The sequence below is a fragment of the Acyrthosiphon pisum genome, chromosome A2, assembly GCF_005508785.2.
Source record: "Acyrthosiphon pisum isolate AL4f chromosome A2, pea_aphid_22Mar2018_4r6ur, whole genome shotgun sequence".
In the NCBI taxonomy this organism is placed as follows: domain Eukaryota; kingdom Metazoa; phylum Arthropoda; class Insecta; order Hemiptera; family Aphididae; genus Acyrthosiphon; species Acyrthosiphon pisum.
This window is the reverse complement of record NC_042495.1, coordinates 50,438,083-50,444,461: the sequence shown is the minus strand read 5'-3', so window position 1 is coordinate 50,444,461 and position 6,379 is coordinate 50,438,083.

Sequence of the window (6,379 nt, the reverse complement as noted above, 5' to 3'; positions counted from 1 at the left end):
GAAATCGGTGCGGGATGTCGATATAGATAACGTGGGCTCAGAACTAAAAGGTGCTATATCGATTTTTTTGAAAATCCACTTTTTGATACACACAGGTTTAATGAACAATGCTCTATAATCCAACCTTACATCCAACCTTGTAGGTCAATTATTTAAAGAGTTATCCAGAACTAAAAGGTCAAATCGATCAAATGTACTCATTCGTTATTTGATATAGCAATCTAAATAGAACCTTTTGGTTCTTATTTATAGTGTTAAAACCAACAATTATATTAACAACTAAAAGGTTCTACCTGAAGAACTTTTTGGTTCTTAGGTACTGGACATTTTTGTTTTTTTTTACGTTATATTTTGATTAAAAAAATAAATTGCCATTGTTTTAGATGTGCCAATCATTAAAAATCATTCATTACGAAAAAAGATAATACAGTTTCAAATGGAAAATAGTTTAAAATGGTTTTCCTGAACAATTTGACATTTCGAGATGGCTGTTTTAACCAGTCTCAAAAAAAGTCATTTGGTTTTCGTACAAAGTAATAGTATTCATCGGAAACAAGAAAAACATTTTAAGTACCACAATATTTTAAATTCAGAGTGGAGTGATATATTGATATATTGATAAATTGATATATATTTTGTTGTTTTTTTTTGTGACTGTCACCACCTTTTGGGACAGTAAAAATGCTTCGATTTTCTGTAACAGCATCTTTTCTGGTAGTAAAGTGAATCTAGTTGATACTTTGGAGAATTAAAATTCCCAATAGTTTTCAAAAATGTCAGGAAAACAAACAAAAATTAACGAAAAACTAAGAATTTTACGCAAAATCAGTTTTCAAAAAAATCGATTTTGTTAAAATAAAATTTTCGAAATATTGTGATTCTTTTTTAGGATATAGGCATAAGAAAATAAAAAATTTCTAGTTCCATTCGTTTATTTAAATTATTGTCGATAAAAAATTGTTCACTAGGTCAACAAACTTGAAAATGTAATACAAATATACAATGATCCTCATACCTAAGTTGATATTATGGAAATTAAAAAAAAAGTTGAGCGTAAATCAACAATAATTTATTATGAGCGTCTGAAATTATGAAATATTGACAAAATTCATAAAAATCACGGAAATAGGCTAGTTGGACATTCATAAAAATTGTATATCTAAGATTTGAAATTTGCATACAAAATTCCCTTAAGTTTTCCTAAATTTATCTAAAAAAAATTTACCAGAAAGCCAAATTAATTTTTTACGAGTGTTTGAAATTAGTTTTGCAGGATATTCAGTATTCACCCATATATTTTATCGTTATTCAAAAACTATTAACCGTAGATAGTTGAAATTTTCAAATATTATAATATTTTACATACTCATAACTCACTTAAATTATTAAAATATCGTAAACAACAACGATAGAACACAAATGATGTTTACCTAAATGTTTGGTAATAGGTCAACTCACGCAAATATCAAAACGAACAGCAAACTACTGAAACTGGTGAACGAAAATTTGGTATGTCGTATACGGTGTGTAAGACAGGGACAACATATTGTGCGGGTGCGGAATCCCGGAAAAAAAATCCCCGGAAAAAAATCCCCCGACTACAATATTACTCACAACCACATGCAAATGGTTGAACAAATATTTTTTAAACGTTAATAATTAGTATCTATAATTAATATTTAATTACAAATACGTATATTATATTATATTGTTAAAAAAAATTATATATTATAATTTATAAATAATATTTTGTTTTCAATTACGATAATATATTACGTGTAATTCAATTTAACTAACTTAATAACTTCACAAATATGTATAGCATATAAAAATATTTCGAATGATCGATACGTCAAATAATACAGTTAAAAACATACTATACAAAAATATTATTCAAAATATAGATAATAATAATAATATAAATAAATAACTATAAATAATTTTCGAAAAATTAACAATGGCATTTTATATTACTATAATAATACACATTTTATGTTGGTATACCTAATTCTGTAAAAATTAAATCCCCGAAATAAAATATTACGTTTTCAAAACTTAAAATGTTATTCTGTTTGATTGTTCTGTGTCACCACTCACAGTAAAAAAATAACACATAAAAATATTTCGAATATATCGATCATTTATTACCATAAAATGGTAATCGTAATAGTAGGTAATAATAATAATATAATCATGATCAAACAATAGTTAGAAATTGTTAATTAGTTTAAAACCATTACAGATTAGATAGGTAGGTGTAACCTTTTACCTTATATTATATATTATCAAAGGTACACACTAAACCACACACAACAATCATAAGTATCATTTGAAGTTCTTATACCTTATAAATTATCGTCAAAATGTCACACAAAACGTAATATTCTATTTCGGGGATTCAATTTTTACAGTATTATACCAACACAAAATATGTATTAACATAGTAATATAAAATATTATTGTTAATTATTCCTTCTAAGGTTTTTTTTTATTTTTATCTATTACTTAAACTAGCTTGGGGCAGTGTATATAATTTTTGGCAATAATATAATGTAATTAAATATTAATTATAGATACAAATTAACGTATAAAAAAAATTTATTGAGTAAAATTGTAGTCTGGGGATTTTTTTCCTAGGGTCAGGGATTTTGTTTCCGGGGGATTTTTTTTCCGATTACCGCGGGTGTGACATCCTCTCAACATAAAATTTGGTATATTATGGGTCAGTGAGACGGAAACAACTACACATGCGGATACGGCGACCTCTTGAGGTTTATATATTTTCGTAAATTAATTTACATTAATAAACAATAACATAACGAAGTCCCAAATGGCCAAATACCCTAGTAATTAGTAATTACTAATCAAATAATACGTCCAGGTAAAAATTATCGTATTAAACTTGACTTAAAAGAATATAAAAAACAATTAAATTGTATAAATGTTTTTATAATACATAGGTATTATTGATGTAATTCGTGACACGGCTATCTAAAAATAAAATAAATTTTTTTCATTTAAAAAAAAAAGAAGAATTTACTGCTGCAAGTATAGCGGGGTATAGGTACATCTTCTCCTGCAGCCGGATTAGACAGCGATCGTGAAGGAATAAAACATAACATAATATAATATCGGAGGAAACCAGTTCTGCGAGCCGCACTCGTCCGTTTATACATTATAATAATATGTATAGTATTATGAATACGCCGCCGCGATCGACAAAAACTCTTGTGCGTTTCGACCGTGTATATTTTATACATAATATAATATGTTTACTGTATAGGTACTTACTATACATATATGTATAATATAGCATACGCGTGTGTGAGTGAGTGCGTTGTGTACGCGCAGTGTACGGTATACAATCGATGTGACACCTGTCATTCGGACGGTTATCGGCGGTGAAGTCCGAGGAGAATGAGGTTAGTTAGGCACGGCAGGCGAACACAACGGCGAGCCGGACCCAGACACGCTGGAGCCGAGGATATACCGCGTGGCATGGGTCGGTCGGTCGTCTGTCTGTCTGTCGCCGTCGCACAGCTATCTCTCTCCCTCCCTCTCTCGGTCTGTCTCTCTCCTTATCGATTCATCGATCTATCTATCCATCTCTCTTTATAGTTCGCAAGCAAGTATAAAATATAATATATATATACGTATATCTTTATCGTTTTCTTTCTCAGTCTTTGTCACCTGTCCCAATCGTTTACACACACACTTACGCATGCACGTGAGTTTTCGAACAAAGAAGTATATATATTATTATATTATGTATATATACGATCTGACCAACCTTTCTTCACACACTCACATAATATACGATAGAAACCTTGGAGCCTCTCGGAAGGAAAAACGTATATATACACGAAAAAAGAAGAAAAAGAAATAAACGTGCGTCACACAAAAGGCACCAACATCGCGTCTCGTTTCCCCATGGAGAAAAAAACGTGAGAAACGTCGTTATTTTATTTTATTTTTTAATACAAATAGAATAACAACTAGAAAAATTGAAGCAAATTGTCCGACAGCGACGCGTGTGCAGTGTGTGTAGTCGTCTCGTACCTATCTATATATTATACTATAAAATATTATATAGGTAGGTACCCATCATCGTTATTAAAAACTCTCCCGGCCGACACGACGATATAATAAAATAATAACAATCGACCGCGCGCACGATTCACACGTTTAATATATATGTGTACCTTTATATACAATAGTCAATAGTATTGTATTGTAGGTACACGAGTGTTTTATAACTTTATAAGGATATATTATCATATTATATATTTATCTATTAAAAAAGAAATATAGCTATCCGTGAAAAACTATTACGTACCTATGCGTGAGGATTTCAATTCCGTTATTATTATTTACTGCTGCGAATCCGTGCGATGTGTACCGATATTATAACATCGTACCTAATTTTACATTTGTTTCATATACTCATATACGGTGTATACCTGTGTGTATATTATTATCGCATATTTATCATATTTATCACTAAACTAGCGGTGAACAGTTGTACTAATCGTGCGCGTGAATGCGTGATATCAATTGTGCGCATGCGCATTTGCACATATTCACCTTGGTTATATTGGCTTCAGATATTTAGCCAGTAGCTCTTTTCAAAGTGAATCACAGAAAAAAAAATCAAGGAAAAAAAACCAAAAGAAAAAAAAAACTATGAAAATAAAAACAAAATTTTTATATTTTGTTATATTAATTCATATTTCATTAGAAATAAGTTTAAATTTTCTAATTAAAAATTTTGATCAATAATCCAACTGCCCAGGTATTCTATCTGTTGAATACTATCGGCAGTGGCGTATATTGGGGGTAGGCCTAGTGCAGCCCCCCTCCCCCGAAATTACAGTCTGTTTAAATAGAACAACAATATATTTTATTAGATACTATTATAAGTTATAATACTTCATAGCCTGTTGAAAAATAATAAATACGAATATATTTATAGAAACTGTTAAATATATAGTAGACTGCAGTAGCCTCTAAGTAATAGATCACTTGCTAGTTTCTATCTACTATAGCCCACAATTGAATTTTGTGGAAAAATGGATGGCTTGGCATTTTTACCAGTTGGAGATGTCAAAGATGGTATGGCATATTTAAAAAAACATTGTTCCTGAGGAGGCTGAAACGTTATTAAATTATTTCGATACAACATACGTTAATGGCAAATACAGACAAGTTAGAAATGAAAATAACAGTATAGTTTTAAGGAATTACCCACCTATTTTTACACCAAATTTATGGAACGTACACGACTCAACTTTAAATGATGAAGAATGCACAAACAATTCGACGGAATGATGGAACCATAGATTTAGTAAATTGGTAGGACAAACACATCCAACAATTTGGACTATTATAGCTAAAATAAGGTTGGAAGTGGCAGCTAATGAGACAAAGCTAGCCCAAATTCAATTAGGAGTACCACAACAAAAACGACAAAAAACGGTGTACAAAAAAATACAAATCCAATTAAAAAAAAAATTATGCGAGGATTATGATAATGGTATCCGCGATATTGAAAACTTTTTAGCTGCTATCTCCTATACAATAAGATATCGATAACTTACGATATTTTTTATTATTTTATTATTTTTACTTTATTTGACTGTAGACTTTTTGTATTGACTATGTATTTGACTGATTTATGTTTGTATTGAAAATTTTTAAAACGTGAAACTTATTTTAAATTATTAATCTTATTATTGTATTGTGACAAATTTTTAAAACATATTTAAAAACTATAAAATGTTCAATTTTTTAAACAGTATAACCTATTTGAAATTATTATTATTATAACTGTAGACTGTTTGTATTGACTATGTATTTGATTGATTTATGTTTGTATTGACAATTTACGTGAAACTTATTTTTAATTATTATTTTTATTATTGTATTATGACAAATTTTTAAAACTTATTTAAAAATTATAAAATGTTCAATTTTTATAGCTAAGGATTGAAAATTTAAAACAAGGATTCTCATAAATAGTTCATACTGTAACCAAACAATGTGAACAATATATAAATACTATTACTAATAATACGTATGTGAATAATATGACATAAATACATAATTAACCTAGTAAAATACAAAAATTTGATTTTTATTTTCATGGTTTTTTAGATTCTGAGTGGAACGATGAATGTATTGATTTTACAATAATGTGTGTTTTTTTTATTTTATTATTTTATTTTTGTGTCTGTCATCACCTTTTAGGACAGTAAAAGTGCTTGGATTTTCTTCAACAGTACCTTTTCTGATAGGAAAGTGAATCTAGTTGGTACTTTGGGGGGTCAAAAGTAAAATTTTTCCAATAGTTTTCAAAAGCGCAGTGAAAAACAAAGAAATT